The following is a 19,981-nucleotide window of genomic DNA, read 5'->3' on the forward strand; positions in this document are numbered from 1 at the left end:
GAACTCCTATTTCCGCAAAGCACTTGTGTATCGAGCAAAATAATGCACCTTGAAGTGGTCTTCATGGCTGAAGCTCAACGGACCACTGGTGACCTTTTTTTTCCCCCTGACAACTTGTTGGAGACCAAATTAACACCTTATAGGTGGCTCAGACTGCTGGTGAAAGGTGCTTCCTGACTTTTATGATCTGCTGTGTGAAGCACTATAAACGTTGATTGGTTGCTTGACATGATTGAATCAGCAATCGATACTGCATCGTCAAAATAATTTTCATTATTTTGACACTTACTAATAAGGAAATATAGATCATATATAGAAGGTTAAACAACTATGTAACCGGTTGAAAGTCATAAAATAACAGCATAAACAAGAAACTGCAGTTCTCATATGCACTCACAATAAAAAAAAAATGTGTGTGTGTTTATCAGCGTGTGTGTGTGTGTCATCGGAGAAAGAGGGGCGAGAAGCCGTTACCCCTGCACCCAGATAACAACCTGGTTTTATAATGTTGCATATCTATATTCAGGCCAATTCCCCCTCGGGGGGCCAGCCGGAATAATAACGCTGGCCATTTTACCCCTCCGAGCGGGCAGCCATTTTCTGCCCTAATTCTCAGCACGGTCCTCTCGTCATTCCCAAGGTATCACGTAATGGATGCCGCAATGAGATGGAGTGACATTGCGGCGTCTGAAATGTAAAAAGCCTATTTGCCGACCTGGCCTGCCTCAACAGCGTGGCCGGTGGAGATATACAGGAGCTGTTTATGCTTAATCCTCTTTGCAATTTCATATGTTGTCATTTCGGATGATTGTCTCTATCTACGACAAATTGGAACATTTTCAAAATAGGTGCGAAACGGTGGGGAGAAATACGTCGCCCCTCCCCTGTTAAACAGGTGCCAAGTACGTTCTGAGAACTGATTTCAATGTATCATATTTACAGAGGACAGAAGTGTTTCATAAGCTAACATGAGTTTGTTTCCAGCTACATAATGATCTAATCATCCACAGGCACATCCAGTGCAAGCAGAGTTTTAAAGTTGAGGGTCAGACGAGCAGATGTGGTCATCCATACCATCGGTCAATTTCAATAAAACTCCAGACAAAGAAAGGTTAGGCCGTATAGATTTCTCGTTGTGGGCTCACTCAAAGAAGTGTACCGTGAGGCAGACGTAACTCTGGCTTTTTCTTCTGAACTCTAAATGCTACTCCATCCTATCCCTTGCCTTTTTAATAATTCACATGCATAGCTTCATATCTTTCTTTGGCCTTCCAAACCTTTTGAAAAGTAACCTACATCCAACAAACACACCGCTCTTGCTATTCCACTGATGACACGGGTTTATTCCGGCCTTTTGCTCAGAGAGAATAGGGAAAGGAAAGGCTTCTTCGCTCTTCAGACATTATTGATTGCCATCGACGAGTTGATAGCGGATAAAACACAAGTGCGTTTTACATACATCCGGTTATATATGAACTGCCATGTCACTTGTGTTTGATTGTATAATAGATTTTTCCAAAGGCTGACACACGTAGGTGGACTTTAACATACACCATGTTCTGTTCCAGTTTGGCTGTTTGTGTATGAACTTTCCCATTCAATGAAGATTGATGATTATAAAAACTGTATACCAACCAGCTAATACTAAGAGACTTCATCTTAGTGAGCGTCTAAAGGTTAATTAAATCAACTAATTATTCATATTCAACAAAATATCTCTGAAGTCATAATAATAATGATGATAATAACTAGCATTACCCAGAATTACAGGTGTGTTCAACTTTCAAAGTTCCACCGTCATCAATCACAACAATTGGAGAGGAGATAACCTCACGAGTCAAAGTTTTAAAACTTTGTCTATTATTTTAGCAGTAATGAATAAAGTGTAATAAATGGTCCAACTGAGATTTTGAAAATGGAAGAAGGTGAGAGGCTGCAATGCAGGTAGTCAGACAGAGAAGCCCTGTCCAAGACAATCATATGATGTATCATTCATACTGTCAGGGTGCAGAAGCTCCGCCTCCCTCCCCTTGGTCTCTCACTCCGGACTCCATCACGGCCTCCCATGATGAAGACCACTTCTCTGACTGACTACTGGGGGATTACACATTTCAATTTTGACACACAGGCCAACATTCAAACAACAGTTACACTAACACAAATGTTGCCGTTGACTCCTCTGGAAAGTAATATTTTGTCACGAGCATATTCTCCTAATCCTCCCACAGACATGAAGAACATAATAGTATGGTATCCCTTTTCATCAGGGGATCCAGTTTAGCGGCATGCCTATTAATTTGCGGCCCCATTTTATTCATCTTGGACTGCTGCGCAAGGTGGTTTGAAAAAGAGCGAGTGCTGCCTCTGAATCATTTGACCCCTGCGATTTGCTAATGAATGCTTGGAGCAATCACCATTTCCCAGAAAATGGACAAAAATGATCCCTCATCTGTAAACCTAATCACTTACCGCCATTATCGTGCATATGTGCTGCTTGTGTGTGTCTGTGTACTAGGTGACTGTCTGATTACCATCATCCATGAAAGAAATTGTTGTTCAAAATGATCCCGTGGGAGAGAACCAGATCGTTATTCAAGATGAAGCAGTATTGAAGTGGGTTACTTTTTTTCTTTTTCTTTTAGGATTATAAAGGTAAGGACTAACAGTGGCAGAAAGTAATGCTTTAATCAGTGGGCCTTATCTTGTGAACAAAGTCTTTTTTTGTTTTTGTTAAGCTGAGTTGTCGGTAACGGCTGAAGGTAACTTTCCAAGTAACTCAAATGCTTAGTTGCTTTGGTAATAATAATAATAATAAAATTCAGTCAAGTAATTGAGCAATTTTTTTTTCCCTACTTTGATTTTCCTTTTCATAACCAGCACAAAGTTTGTGTCAAATCAGGAGTATGGGCACATACATGTCTGTACCTGAGTGACTCCCCAAAACACACACATGCAAGCACACACACACACACGTGAGGGATGGCTAAGGCGGCAAAGGTCACACTGAAGCATTGCAGGGATAAACTGAGTCACTCGAAATCCCATCTATGGCCAAATCAGATCAGTGCTGCAGATGTGGACACAAAGCTGCAAAGCAACAGGGAGGGGAAGGACGAGAAGACGAAGGTGGAGGATTTGAATGAGAAAATTACATTTTCTTGTCTCTGCGCCGTGAACAAAGAGAAATTCTACAATAATCGGCTTTTCCATCCCACACACACACATCACAATGCTATGGAAAGTGAAATACGGACAACCCCCCACGCCCACCAATTGCTATTTTACTTTTCACGTTTTAGGTAACTGCCAACCTTTTGTCCTTTTGTCTTCTTGAATGTGATGCTTGATCAGGAAATAAACTTCTGTGCTTCTTTTTGCTTTGCACAGCATCAGGCAAGTCAAGACAATGGGGATGTGAAAAGAAAAAAATATATATATATACACATATAAACAAAGAAGACTTGAGAGAAAAAGGATACAAGAGGAGGAAGAACATTCTGTTTGTAAGTAGCGTCAATACTGTTGGTGTTATCAGTGTTACAATTGAGAGGAAGCTTTAGCAAAGCTGTCTTTCTTTCATTCCTAACATCAGCACTTTATAATCCCTATTTGGGGATCAACACACCTATGTGAGTGACTTGCGTTTGTATTTGAGTACTTCTGTGTGTCCTAGTGGGAATGTGTACATGTGTGTTTATAATTGAGTTTACTACCCACCTGTGAGTGTGTGGGTTGTGTCAGGATCGGGTCACCTTGCATCCATCCTTTTCCTTTTTGAGACCCCCTGCAAGGATAAAAATCACCCTGTGAACTTAATCCTGGCTTATATCTTCCCCTTCATCCTAACTCACAAAAGTGTCTGCGCAAACACACTTAGACAACTGTGGACGAGGCACAAAATTCATGATAGACACTTCATAGTTAGAAACATCAATAAGCACATATAAGTATGATAAGTTAAGTTCTAAAAAGTTTGTTGAATGTACAGAAATGTTTATTTTGTGTATAGTACCGTGGAATTAACGAAATCTGTGAAAGTCAACCTTTTATTAGTCTACCTTGCAAAATAATAAATAGAAATTGAGGCCAGGCCATTTTGGAAAGGACACCTGATTAAATGTGAAAAATAAATGAATGTTGCTGCAGGAAAGAAAAGAGCAATCAGACAAAGAAGTGATTCGGCATTGATTTCAGAATCACGCTAAGCTTCCTTGAAGGCATAAAGCACATCCACCGAATTATTGACCCTGACCCAAACGAATTCGCTCATATTCATATCGGTGTCCCAACTGGGACATAATGAACAGCTTCTTTTCAGATTCAATAGTGATTCTCTCCTTTGTTAGTTTTTTAGGTTGCATTCATTTTTAAATGTCGCCTTTAGACGTCCTGATAAGTTGTGCGTGGCTCATTTACAGTTATAAAAGGATGGGAGTTGTGATATTATAACTAAGTCATAAAATTTCCAGATTGTGAGTGTACGGTCATGATAATAGTATCCCCTTTACAAAATGGCAATTTCAGCATCTTGTTTCTGTTTCGCTGTTCTATATAAGTCACTTAAACTGAATGGTGGGGACAAAGCTGACCTGAAAATATACCGTAAGTATTAGTGTCAAAACAGGAAAGGAGTATTAGTGTCAGAACAGGAAATTCCAAAATGCCGGCACAGGGTCACTCAACGTAGACTTCTCCCGCCCTGTTTTTTTGCAGGCAAATTATTTGATGTACAGCTAATAATTATTCATGTTCACCACCAAGTTCGAATATTTGTATAGTGGACATTTTGTGTCTGTGTCCTTTAACATCAGTGCCATCTTCCTCCCCTACCTCCTGGCTGTCCAAAGCTGTTTGAAGAAGCTATTAGAGCCCAAATCAAAGTCTGCCCTTTTTGAATATTCACCAACAGTCTGCTGGCCTTTTGTGAGCCCCCGGAATAAAAATAATCAAAATCAGAACGGACCTTCATGTGCAATAATACTCTGTCTACTCCGGCCTTCGCTGTCAAAGCCATTTATAATTCATGCACCCACCCTGATGGGTCCGGGGCACGTTCGAGGTCCGCTTCTCTCAGTTCATCAATAGCTGCCAACCAGGTAGGAGACTTTATTATTGAACGCTGGCCATGCTTGTACTTTTTATCATTATGACAACTTCAAAAACTTTTTGGCCTCCCACCCTTGCTCCAACTCTCCCTTTGCTCTTTGTTGTTAATTTAAACACTAGCAGTTTTCATCCGTCGCCACGGGTGTTTGTTTTACAATAAAAGGTCATCCTCATTTGTCCGCAGTCATAAAAGGGACCACCGTTGGGGCTGAGGTCAGAGTAACAGACAGATAGAAAAATAGACCGACGGACAGAGGGATGACGCAGAGGGGAGGGGGGGGGGGGCTGAGTAGGTAGGAACAGAAAGATAAGATGGTAAGATGGATGCATAGACAGAAAGGGACGCAAACAGGGATTGGCCGAAGGAGAGAGATTGCCGTGGCTGATGATGGCAAGAGGGTGGACTGATAACTAATCATGCTACCACCTCCCTGCGCCTTCTTCACTTCCACCGTGTTCCTTTCCGGCGATGATTGACGAGGGCGCAGTGGACTGAGGTTGTCTTGGTCCCCAGATTAGAAAGCCCTCAAACAAATGAAGCCTGGAAATGGTCCCCTAGGGTGCGGAGAGCCACAGGTAGACAGGCAGGACACATACTTTAGCTTGACGCCACAAAAGGAAAGTGTGCCCGTGACGCAGAAGAGGAGAAGATGTGAAATGATGTGCATTACAGTTTATGGGTATATATAAAACTGGGTTGAGCACTCTATAGTAAAGAAGTAAACCTAAAAGGGAAAAATAATATGACCACCTGTTTGGTTATTTCACTTTTTTTTTTTTTTACTTTTCATTAAAAAATGTTCATGACAACAGAACCATGAATGATAAGAAGCACGGAATCGTTCCTCTGCAAAGTGAGAAGTAATTACAAGATAAAGGATGATTCAAAGCAGGATGACGTAAGAGCAGAACACAATGCCACCTGTTCACATCCCACCAAGATGATGGCGTTCTTTCTCCTTCCGTGACTCCCCATTGGTGATAAGGTCCATTTATCAGAGGCTAAATATCAGCCGGTACCAACACCGCAAGCACATAACATATCCAACATCCCCGCCTCTACCTCTTGAAAAATGATCGTCTTCAACCGTTGCCCTGTTGTTTAAAATTCAAGTGTAAGTGGAGGGAAAAACTGTTGATATACGAGCAGATATGAAGAAAAAAAGTTTGATTTTATAGATGTCCTGTGACCCGAGCAAGAGTGCCCTCCATTTTCCCGAATGGCGCAGGCCCGAGGTTTTAATGGAGTCTCTACGAGTCATATATCAGCGCAGCTTGTCTCGTAAAGCTCTCCTCGGACCGACCTCACAAAGCACCTCCACCTTTATCGGGACACTTAGGGAGGTTTTCACGAGTACAAAATAGGCGTATTATGATTTTAATATAGTCAGCCGGATCGGAGGATAATCGCAGGTGTATTTTTTTATTGATCCTGATCATTTATTTTGATCTATATGAATGTCTGAATATGTACGTATATTTACCATGAGCCATTTCTACTTGCTGATCAAGAAAGTGGAATTGCGTAGGAGCAGCTGCAGCACTGTGTTGCATCTGAAGTAAATAGCGAGCGACTAGTGAGGCGCTCTTTAAAACACACAGTGCCCCCCAGTCAAAGCCTGTTCATCATCAGTCAGAAAGGCAGAAATGAGAAATGCAGCTAAGCGATGCTTTAGAAGGCAAAGTTCAGTAATTGGGAATGACAGACCCACACAAAGCATCCATCACTTTTGACCTTTCCATTTCGGTCCAAGCTTCTCTTTTCCCCAGGTTTCTTTCTCTCTCGACGTTGCAAGGCGAGGACGAAAAAAGCACGGGAAGAATCGAAAAGCCTATCTTGTAGACGAGCGCATTTAATTGAAAGGCGCATTGTGATGCAATCAACCTGGACTCAATTTGAAGCTGAAACCAAATCAAATGAATGGATGCTGACGTTAAGATAAAGCAACCCCGTACATGTGGACTCACGCTGCCTTGAGGAAAGTTAAAAAGGTAAGAAAAGATTGGGATTAAAGAGTGACACGCTTGGTGGAAAGTTGACAGCGAGTGTGCCACTTTCCTTAAACGGCTGCGCACAAGAAACATGCTTCCCTTCCGTCTCGGCTGAAACACACAAACTTCACATCTGGACTTGTGTTTAATTTCACGTCAACGTACGGACAGGAAGCACCTGTTTAGATGAAACCCTGCACGGGAGTGAAAGCGAGAATGAGAAAAAAAAATGGAGGAAGAGAGGAAAGAAAACTATGAATCCATCACTTGTGGAAATGTGCGCCGCAGTCTTCGCATTAGAGGAAACATCAATAAACAGTGCGAGAAAAAAACAAATTGGTTTGGAAACGGCAAGTCATTTGAAATTAACCAAATTTCATGCCCTCTGAATGTTGTCGCACAGGGGGCTGACTGAATGCGGGTCATTCTTTTTCCTCTAAAGCACAGGAGGAATTGGGGGAGCAATTACGGACCGAGGTAGAACTTCCAGATGTGGGATTATTCCTGCCCTCACATTAGCAGATTAAAAGATCACTGTCTGGATAGAACCGTTCACTTTTTAACCGTACAGACTTTGACATTTACTACAAAATAATCTTTTAATATAAAGTAGTTATATTAGAGAAAACCAAGATTGAGAAAATACTGTTTTAAAAACAAATAATTTCTATCAAACAAAATTTTCCATCTAGGACAGGTTATATATCAGTCTTTGCACTTTTTAATCTGAATGCAAATTCACGAACAAGCACTATGTTGAGCGCCTTAACGTGACACGAGAGGAACAGATCGACTCACCTGAGGCGCTTTCGATTGTTAAGTCAATGACATTGGAGATGGAGCCAGAGTTAACAAATTAAAAAAGTTTACTTTCTAGGCCAGCCGGCTTTGCCGCCAAAGACTTTGCCTTCATCAACAGACTTAAATTAGATATACAGTAGATGTGTGGTGACATTTCCTCAATGATCCAGATTTATCTGTAATAAAGTTGTGGTTTTAAGAGGGATTATTGCCTTATTGAATTTCCAGTTCAGAATATATTAGCAAAAATGGTCACATTGTATGGTACTTTTCAGAGTAGGGACTTCAAGCCTTTCGAGTTGTCAAAATGTTTTTGATCCTTTTCTTTTGAAGCCTTTCTTTTATCATACACATTTCCTCCAATCTTTATTTTATGGCTTCATTTCCCATGGTGTCACTGAAATAGTAGTTGATCCTCAGGCCAAATTTGTGAAATGGCTGCTTTCCTGTTCCCACAATGAGCTCAGAGACACAAAGACTTTCTGACATTCAAAATTGCTAACATGCAGCTTCAAAAAGTTCCATATAATTCCTCGCGCAATGCTCTCGCCTTGGACATGACATCCGAGGCAAAGCTTGATTTCTTTTTTTTCTTACCTAGCAAGATCTGTTAATTGACACGGTCAGACATTCTGTACCGCAGGTTATGTGGCATCTGAAGAACAGATGCCAGCTGTGGGCCACATATAACCTTGTTCCACTCCATTGTACAGCTGTAGACCATAAAGCTAAGGTGTGCCAGAAAGCGTTAAGCTCACTACACGCACCACAGCTGATGTCTGACAGCTGCAACCTCGGCTCCAAAGGCTCCTCCTGATTATTTTTAACACATCTAAACTCTTTATCACTTGCGCTGGTATGATTTGCATGTGATGGTGTTGATTTACAAGAGACCAAGCCATGACTTATGCAATCAAACGGTAGGCCCGAATCTTGATACCTGTTATTTTGATACCTGTTAAATTCGGCCATGGAGAGAGGCATGCAGGATAATGAGCAAGGTCTGCAGAAGCTGGATAACAATCCTGACAGTGGCCCTCAGAACATAACAAAAAGTGATAATTACCGACGACACAAGTATGGACCAAATATGAGATACCGTTGAGAGAGGAGTTTAAAAGAAACAGAAGCCATGATGACTGGAATCATTTGCCTTTCTTGGCTTTGCATCTTTTCTTTCATTCTTCAAGGTCAAGCGTCAGAGAGCGCCTGTATGTCACTGCTTCTTTGTCTATTCAGATAAAATTGCTGTATTCATCGTGTGTCAGATAAACCTCAAACGGGGAATGAGGAGTGAGAGCAAGAGGCAGGAAAAAGGAAGAGGGGGGAAAGTGGAAAAGGGAACAAAAAAAACAAAAAAAAACAGTGCTATCACGACGTCCTCCAGCCTGCCCCCTTGCCTGTTTTTATCTGGCCATGACAAATTCCAGCGTTCACTCTCTCCTTTCTACTCCACATTTTCTCCGGACCTTATCTCCTGTCTCGGCACTGCCTCACTTGCCATTTTAGAATAATGTCCCGCCATGTCTGTAATGACATTGGCTTTGTGCTTCAGATTACCTTGGGATTTTCAGTCCTTACACCCTCCAAGCCAAACACATGGACTCTGGAATGAAAATCACAAGACGCAATTCTGGACACGTCATTAAATGGGAGTCGATTGAAGCACACTTATTGCTTATTTTAATGTGATTCCTTCCAATGTAGTTCCAGCTTCCCTTCAGGTAGCACATCCGAGATCTGTACTTTTATGAGCTCCTTAAAGTGTGACAGATCTGCTGCTTCCCTGCTTGATCCAGCACTCTTAATCACATGATAATTAGCCCATCATTACACACAGGACATATAATGAGGACATTAGACAGCCTTGTGAAAGGACCCCCTACCAAGTGAAGGATCAATGGCGAAGCCTGATGAAAGGTGGACTATGCAGCTGAAGGTTGGAAGCAAAGTGGGAGTGAGTGCTATTGATTGCGCACGCACATCATCGTACTGGACCCCATTCAGTCACTCGAGTTGCACAAAGAAACATTGTAGGTGAGATTTGAATTTGGAAGTCGAAAAGGAAGTGAGTGATGACATCATAGGGCGCTAAAATTTGGATGCACTGACTACTACTACTAATATTGGAAATGAGACTTGCACAAAGCTATTGAAGAGATTGAAAGTGCCACATTCACAGTTGCTTTTTTCATTTTTTTTGCATAATTGGCTTATACCTGAAGGTCTTAAATCCAATTCCAGAAAGTAAAACCACAGGTGCTTCTCCTCAACCGAAGCACCTGTGGCTAAAGCCAAACTGTGACTTTCTGGACCTGGATTTGAAACTTCTGCTTACATCGATAGATCGATTTGAAGCCTACAAGTTAATTAGAAAGCGACTGGGAGAAAAGGAGAGCGTGACAGCGGGACAACGGAAGACAACCGGTCAAACGTGCACATCCTCAGGCTCATGTAGGTACGTTGGATGCCTTCAACAATTTTGTCCGACTCGTGTGGCCATCATTCAAACATGCCAGCTTTTGGCAGAGCACCTCTCCAGCCAGAGCAATCGCAATGCCGCTGATGCTTGAATTTACTGGTATCAACTTAATTGATTTCAATAATCCAAAGCACTGTTATTGATGGACCTCCAAATGTGCATTCAGTCACAAGCACGGTATTCTGATGAAATTACTTTTATTGGATTTATTTCATACAGTATAGTAAAAAGAGGCTATCCTTCAAAGTGTAAGTGAAGCCAGAGAGGTCTGCACCTCCTGACTGGCCAACTACAAAGCATGGTTTATCTTCTTTACAAATATTAAATCATATTCTCAAGAAAGTTCTCAAGCAAAAAAAAAAAAAAAAAAAAAAAAAAAAAAAACAATCCAAGTAGAATAATGTGAGTTATGTTGCGACATAAGTCTGGACGAGAGAATATGAGGTGATGAAAAGTGCTTGAGGTGCATATAAAAGTACCCAAGTGCCGAAAAGCATTGTCCATCGTGCAGAACTTTTAAGGACAAGATTGGGCTCACTGTGTTTTGATCATGTATTTTTCCATTGAAAATCATAGAAATAGAGGGACTATAAAATGTTCCAAGGTCATACTGTTATGAGAAAATAAGCGAGTTTAAAAAAAATAACTTCATAAAGCTCACACAACTGCAAAAAATAAACTTATGTTGAAGTATAAAAACAATCAAATCAGAACAACTATGATGCATGACAAAGGTGAAATTGTTTAGAATAAAAGAAAATTCCCTGAAATGACCTTGAAGTTACAATTTAGGTTTGAGGTCGACCCCCCAATTGTTTGAAATTGAAATTTTAATAACTTGAGAAGCATTCAACTATCTCAATGAAGCAATCTCGTCTATCTTTTGGATTCTGCTTCTATTAAAGAGCAATTTTTCTCATGTCACTTCACAATTAAGACCTCACCCAAACTAATCTTGCAATCAAAGCCGTAACACATTTTGATTGCCATAGCATCAGTAAACACTACGAGATGCTCTTTTCTTCCAGAGCTACAATTACACCGTGAGGTCATATAGTTTTATTTGAGCTTTTGGTGTGATTAGATAGAATCGAGGCCTGTGCTGTGCAAGGGGCAGTAATGAGATTGTCAGTGGGAGTGAATCATTCCGGTCACAATGTGGCAACAATCAACCCCCACTACGATGCACATCATACAAACTGCTGTGACAATTCACGTGTGTGTGTGTGCGTCTGTGTGTGTGTGAATAATGAACTCTCCTACCCGTACTTCCCTTGCCGTTTATGAATTCCATATACTGTATGTGTATATTCTTATTCATGTCTGGATGTATTCCGGCAACACTTTGAATTAGTTTGAATCCGGTCGCAAGGCCCACTGAGTCACTTTAATTGTCAGATGCGTGTTGTGATCATAAATGCTATCCAGAGTGCACGCTGCTGCTTTAAATCACCGACATGTCTGTTTCTTCCCTCTTTCGCTGCCTTCCAGTATGATTTGGTCTCAATTTGTGATAAAAAAAAAAAAGAGGACTGCAGCAAAGACCCTGCCACAACCAATGATAGCCTTTATGTTTTTGCATTGGGTCTCCGCCCTTTTCCGTCGTCACAGTGACTGACTTTTAATCTAATAATCATTGCATGAGCCCACTGACCAGAACAAAGGGGAAGAGGGGGGTGAAGCGTCTTTCTTAACATCTATCAGATTATTTCTGTTAAAAGAAGGGTGGGGGTGCTCAGTACAGGGAAGCGGTAGGATATAGGGTTTCATAGCCAGATCGTAAAATTACTGAGGAATAAACGCCATTCATTTCACATGACATCACCACTTTCTGAGGATGTGAGCCTCAGCGGCTTCAAAAGGAGGGCACAATGTTTTCCTGGAGTGGGATGTGCTTGGACATCAAATGCAGGGAAACAAAGAAGAAAATGAACATGCGAAAAAAGAAAACAAATTGACCTGTCAGATTAGGTAAGCGAAATGTTCTGTAGCCCGAGTTACGCTTTTTGACAAATGCTTTATGGGGCTTGGTTTGAATAAAAATGGCTGGTCACTACACTGAAGTGTCTCGGGTTCAAGAAGTCACGTTACGCATGCTTCCGTAAATCTATTTGCATAACCGTCGCTGTCCGGTGTAAACTTCTTATGTCGTGACATTTTTACTTCATTTTCATTTCACTTTGAGGCATTTGGGATCGTGGTCACACCAACTGAAGCATATTCGTTTATTTTGGTCGTATAATGTTGATGCAATCGCAATATCAGGTATAATACAACAATGCAACTTAAAACAAGCTATGACTTTCTGTAAAGTTAGACAGTTGGAGGTTTCTGCCTTTTTATGACTTTCTGTAAAGTTATCTCGACAGTTGGAGGTTTCTGCCCGCCAGTGACGATATACTCCTCCATCCACAATTTTTTTGTGAAGTTTTTTCCACGACTGAGTAAACCAGGCCCCTTGTGTTGTTTTCATTTTCTCCAAACATTCCCTGTCATGCATGCTATTAACATAGCCCAACAATTTCCACTCAATTTGTAGTTTTTAGCTATTCACAAGGTTGTCAGTCTCTTGCCCCGCGCCCAAGTGTATGCTTGACACAAATGATATGGCACAGAAGCATGCTTCAGGGGTACTAATGGTCGATGTGAATAGTTCTCAGCCACGGTGTCACTGAAAACACATCATTTCCACACAGGCCCCAAGGCAAAGCTGCACCGCACTGCAAATGATACACTTCCACTAGAAGGAAACAAACTGGCCAATATAGGAAGGCTATCAAAAGATACTGTACGTAGCAGCCAGTATGGGAATGCCATTTTATTAATATATTGAGTACCTTTATTAGGATTCTACTTTTCCCCCGCTTGCCAGCATGTTGGACTAGTGGGTAACATTTCATGTCAGCTGGGTTAGGCTTCATCTTATTTGCTACCTTAACTGTCAATCATTTCCCCCCAAGCATCTGTTACATTTTAAACATCTCTCACAATGTATAGTCATTTTGTTTATCTACATATGACAAGTAAGAGGGATTACCTCTAAAGCGTACATACGCAACAAACAAAGTAAAATAATATTATTTTTTTCTCGCTTTCGTAGAGAAATGTGACACATTGTCTGGCGCAGTATTGCCCTGCCTGGGGAGAAGGCCCTTGCACAGTAGAGGAACCATAGTAATTTCTCATCTATCAAATTATGCTTTATTGTTCAGCACAGCAACCTCGGGCTACACACACACACACACACACACACACAACCCTCTGCACCGACAGTTATGAAACATTAGATTTCCTCTGTCATAGTCCAGGCCTGAGACAGAGGCAGAGAAAGAAAACAGAAAAAGGGAATCTTGCCACTTATCTCAACGTGATCTATGTTAAAAGGAGCATTGGAAATAGCCCTTGTTGCTATTTTGGGGGGTTGCTAACAGCATTAAGTTGCCCCAACTGCCATTAGGAACTACTGTGTAAGTATTAGTGCCATGGTAATGACTTTTCTACCAAATTCAATTTGTCGGCAGGAAATTGTGTTTGATACCGCTCTAATGAGTCTGCTGTAAATTAGCCGTTGTTCAAGCGTGGATGACTAAAAGGCCTTTCAAGAACCTTTGGTCTGCGTTGGGAGTAATGCATGCCATTGATGACTCCCTGATCTTAACTAAAAACAACTGGTGTGACTTGCTGTCCCTCGTCACCTGCATATTAAACATAATACAATTGACAAAACGTCTTCAGATAAGTCAGGAAATAGTTCAACATTTTAATTTATTATCATTATACATTTCATGTCACAGTAAAGGTAAAACAGTAAAGGTAGTTTGCAATGGTGTACAACTGTACTGTATTGTAATGTGTCAAATATTTTGGTCAGCTCAATGAAATTTACGAAATGTTTCGGCATGAGCTTCGGATCAGGCGGTACTGTTGTACACCAAACGTCTTACATGATAAACATCATGTTTTGAAATTTAATGATATAGTGGACCAGCAGTGTTTTCGTTCACAGTTATTATTGTGCTTTATTCCGAAAAGTAACAATCATCCATTCTTTTACAATAATTACAAATCATGATAACATTTTTAAACTGTTTTTGCGCAACCTTCTTTTCAATGACACCATTTTTTCCACACACATAAACTTGTATGTCGATATAAACATCGCAAAATGTATCAAGGAAAAAAAAAACTCATTTTCAAAGTGTTTTTTGGCTTGAACAATCCAAACGTATGTGCTTGTAGATGGGTGTAATTTCTGTTGAAGTCATCATGTTTTGTCACATTGATTGAGGTAGTCTGATCTCCTGAGAGGGTTTGAGATTTGTGTCTGAGTGGGCTCGACTTTGCATCTTGCAGCTTAATGCAGGTGGCCTCTCAGTGTGGATCCCGTTCCTCTTTATACGCCGGTGTTGAATGCCACCACTCATGCTACGCCCCCTTGTAATCTCGCATTTTACCAACCGCCCCCTCCCCTTCCTCAGGCAACACGTGCCCCCTCTCAGTGCCAACATGCCCTCGTCCTCGGTCTACCCTCCCTTGCATCCCCCGCCGCTGGTTTTTTCCCACGCCCGCCTTTTTGTCATCACGCAGTGGGAGTGGTAACACGGCACGTGGCGCTTTTTAGTGCCAACAAGATCCCCCGTGGCCCGACTGCCCCCCTCGCCACCGCCACCATCTTCCTGTACTTACTCCCCCAATCATGTTTTAGCCCACCTCCCTTCCTCTCTTTTGCTCGGTGTTCCCCCTCATTGCTATGTAAGAGGGGATGCCAGACTGCTTTGCATATGGCTCTTTAGTCCTTTGTGGCAGGCGGGGCGGCATGCAAATATGCAAAATGGTGAAGGGAGGCATTTTGTATTGTGATGAGGAAGGAGAGAGGGCGGCACGGTGGGAAAAAAGAAAAAATAGTGGCGTATGTTTGCGCGCTTGTCTGTTCGTTTGCCGTTTCCGACAGATTGGTTGCGGCGCCGGTTGGTACGGGAAGAAATGCCAGCGGAATCGGCGCGGCGGTGGAATACCATCCTCGGCAGCCATTATTTCAACATGGAGGGATACCTTTCGCCTTCGGCCTTCAATCCCGTTTGAGGGACAAAGCTTGGGTGGTTGTGTTTTTTTTCTTTCTTCTTCTTCCTCACATTCATCGTTATTGTAAATCCACGGCGTTGAGTCGACAAATCAGCAGCACATTAAGAAGAAAGGAAAGTACGTTTTGCTTCCCCCTCCTCGTTGCCCATATCCTCTCCTACTTATCTGTGGCGGAGCGCCAATGGTTCATTGTAATTGGCCGTTGTCATCATGCAGATGACACGCAGTCGGCGCTCTGAATATCATTAGCGCCTTTGCATACCTCCGCTCTTTTGTCTTTTTCCCATCCTTTCCTCCCGCTCCTTTATTCCGAGGCTCGTTTTGCCGTGCGATATTCCAAAAGGTAATAATCATCCACGGGGCAGCGCATCAATATGCGGAGAAAGGCATAATGGGGAACGAAGACGCATGTCCGATTGGCGTTTTTTCCACTCGTTACCTCCAGAACCAATGTAGAAGAATCTCCCAGGTGCGAGGAAGGCATGACTGTACTTGTGTGATTATCTCTAACTGTCCTTACATTGGAGTCCAATGTCTATCTGTGCGCTCCATCCCTTGTTTGCATACATCATCAGCCTTTCCACGGGTTGAATAATTGCGCTTAATTCTCTGCAGCGCTTGCCTTCTGATCCTCCACGAAAAAAAGAAAGACCCAGACGTTTAATTTGCATATTCCGCATACTGATGAGGCGTAGGTTGCAGACCGCCTAATTACCAAGTCCTTCAGTCACTCTCTCTCTCCTCCTCGAGCGCTTGCTTTTAACCCTTGCTCACCCATTTGCCGTTCCATCTTCATAGGAAACCTTTGTCACATACGCCGTTAATTCATCTGGTGGGGCACAAAAAAACAAGCATATCAACGCAACGCCAGACGCTTGGTTCGTTCGCCTTCGTTTACTCCCCCGTCTGTGTTTATTGGCTAATTTGCGGCTCCTCTTGCTCGCGGCGCTCCTTAAGCGACCCGCTTTGTCTTTGAAATTTACAAAATCGTACAAGAAATCAATACTTAATTGATTATTCGCTTTCCCGCAGCTCCCAACGAGCGCCGAATGCATGTCGGTGCTAAAATCCAAATGTGTGCATGTCTCTGCTAGATCCGGTGGCATTCCCAGTGCTTTCGAGGAAGCGGGTGGATGAAGTGGCAGTGTGCTCTGAGAGAAGCAGTGCAGCATCTTACGTGGAAGTATGTGTGCGTGTGCGTGTGTGTATGTATGAGTGTGTGTGTGTGAGAGAAACGTACCGAGGTGCCCTCAACCACACCAAAAGCCAGAAAACATCCAAAATTTGGAGTGGATTTACTTCTCAACCTTCTTGCTGCCATCCAGGCAACATCAACAACAACAATAACAACAGGTCTGTGGGCACAGGAAGTATTGCAGGCTCCCGGCAGGATGTGGAATGGAGTATATCCTTGTTGGTCTTCATCGCCCTTTTTTGGTTTTCCGTCCCAACTCTGACAAGAGAGCGGGGCAAGATGCCACCTGGACCCTTTGGAGGACTGTATGGCAGAGTGGGCGTGGAAAGCAGAGCATGAGGAGGAGTAGGAGGGGAAGGAGGGGGGGAAAGGGTGCCTGGTGCCCTGTCGCTGATATGCCATAAGGATGGCAGGCAACTGTAGAAGGGGGGGCGAACAGATGGCAAAGCTGGAATGGTGCCAAGGAAACGAAAACATGACTGCACATGGGAGAATACTCACGAGTACCTCCCCCCTCCTCACACACTTGTTGATGCATCTACCCATGTGGAAGAATGACAGCGCTTCGAATCCGTCTGCCTGACTGCAGTCTTTTCTTTATATATAAAAAAAAAATCATCGAATGTGTCAATATCACTAAATATTCACTGTAGAGTGAGTGAGAGGGCCTACAGCAAAAACAAATGTGTCTGCCCTCAATTTGACCTCCCATCATGCGGCAAAAGGCCAAATATCGACTCCTGCATGCTTATGGTCTTGGCTGTTGAAAAATGTCCGTTTCCACAAACTTTAACCTTTGTTTTAACACGGTGGAATATTCTTGTGATGATAAATAAAGGTGTTACCACATGAATGTGAACTTTTGGGGTATTTCTAATAAAATTGATTGAAAACCAACATATATGCTTGATATTTAGTTTTTGTTTATGTCTGTAAATGTTCCGGCAATAGGTTTTTGAATCCTGAAGAAGACGTTGAATGTTTACGTCCGTTTTTGGTTACCACTCCGGCTATTGTTAAATCATTCATGTTTTCCCCATTTGCATGATTGGCAGAAGGATGAGATGTTAGAAAACACTGTCAGAAGCTCTGCTATATGGAGATAAAGATGACTTATTTAATCATACTCTATGTGCGGTTGGCTAGTCTGACGGGGGACGGGAATCAAACGCACATTTGAATAATAACAATTATAGCCTCAAAATTGAATCGCATAGAGGCAGAAATAAGCGAGACGATTTGACTTGCGGATCAGGCTCTGCATATCTGCATGCTAATTACATGGTGAAATGGGGGGGGGGGGGTGGAAAGCGCCCCCCCCCCCTTGCTTCTATGCGCCAGACAGAGCAAGGGCGAGGGAGGGAAGACATTGCAGACACGAGCAAGAAACAAGGGGATGGGTGGCGCAACAAACGGACAAACAAACGAAGGAATCAAACGGAGATGCAGACGAGACCAGCCACTAATTTGCCGTCGGCCTTTCTTCTACGGCACCCGGGAAACAAAGCGACCCAAATGGAGGCGGCAGAAAGGAGCTGAGGACCAGGAATGGGCGTTGGAGCGCCATTGGAGGGGGACATCTTAAAATTAAAATTATTGATTGATCTTAAGGTTGCTTTGGGGGTTGCACATCGCTTTTGAGGATGTAATTAGTGCGGACTGGGGCCACGGCTGGGATGGTAATAGATGACGTTGGAATACATGATGGCGATTGGCCATTAATCTCCATCTCAGAGGAGCAGGATATTAAAAATTATAATTGGAGGGACAACATTGATGTAGATGCTGTGTGTGTGTGTGTGTACAATGGTGGAAGGCTGCTCTTGGATGTTTATCAAAAATTGTCACCACGGGGGAATCCTGTTGAGACTTAGCTACTGAATTTGCTGCTGATTTGAATTATGAACTGTTCACCATGCAGCTTGTATGTAGTGCCATGTCGCGTATAAGTAATATGATAAAGGCAACTAATCTATATTACAAGATAAGCGGTTCTCTCTATGTTATTTCTTTCCTGTCCATGTACTTGACTGGATTATACATGTTTTCTGAATTTAACATGCATATCAATGATTTACGACTTCTACATACTGTCCATATGAAACAAAAATAAAATCCTCCTATTTCATTGATTGCTTGTGTTGTGATTTATAAAATGCAGACCATTATTTGTCCCCATTGGTGCTGTGCTGTGATGTCATCAACGGTGGCCTTGAATCTGCCACGTCAATGTTGTGTTTATCAAGAGATAGACAACCTTGCATAACGGCTGTGACACTGCTGATAGACTATGAAATCTTACTGTGTCACCTGCTCAATAATACAAATTGCCTCTGTGTGTGTGTGTGTGTGTGTGTGGGGTCATGACGTAAACATGTAGGAAGTTAATGCATATGCTTCTGTAATATGACCATGTAGTCACTTTGCATGATTAGGAACTGTCCTTGAATTAGAAAGATGGAACAGTGAACCCCCCCCCCCCCACACACACACACACAAACACGCACTCACCCGCCCATGCACATAAACACACGTTCCATCGTATATGCAACCAAGCACACAAACATACACACAGTACACACAGAGTGAAACATCCTAATTATACTTATGTTCATTATAGAGAAAAGAGAATACCACTGCCTCAAGTTGCTTTGTGTGTGTGTGTGTGTGTGTGTAGGGCCAGTGTGATGTCATTAAGTTAATGGTTTTGCGGAGAGGCCAGTCATTAAATGAGGATATTAAGGCAGGAGGCTGTTTTTTTTATATGCATGAAAGAGTGATGTGCGAGGTCACAGTTGCTTGAAGTCATCACTCATGCACACACGCATGCACATGCACTACACACACACAATCCCACACACACGTCAGAAGATGATGCAGAAAGGTCTCACACAGTTTATGTCTCCTCTCTTTATAAATTACCAACAAAAATAAGGCGCATCCATCCATCATTTTGTGTTTCCTATTATCACCATATCGTTGTTAAGCACTTTAGTATGTGAAGGTGAGAACAAAGGAGGAGTAAAAGTCTATCACTGCCCCAGTATGATTGGTTTGATTTATGATTCATGCACACTGCCTAAGGTAACGCACCTGAGGGGGCGGGTTATCCAAAAGTGTTTTAACCAATTGAGTAGAAAATCTTAGAAATACAAAAGGGTAAACGTAAGATACTAAAAGAACACATACACACATGCACACTCAAACACTAAAAAAAAAAAAAGAACTGTCTGGAAAACTGGCCTGAGACTTTAATTAAGCACATGATCCTTCCGATGATTAGCAGTTGCACCTTCCATGCTCTGATGTCTCCTTGCAACAAC

The sequence above is a fragment of the Syngnathus typhle genome, linkage group LG19, assembly GCF_033458585.1.
Source record: "Syngnathus typhle isolate RoL2023-S1 ecotype Sweden linkage group LG19, RoL_Styp_1.0, whole genome shotgun sequence".
Classification (NCBI taxonomy): Eukaryota; Metazoa; Chordata; class Actinopteri; order Syngnathiformes; family Syngnathidae; genus Syngnathus; species Syngnathus typhle.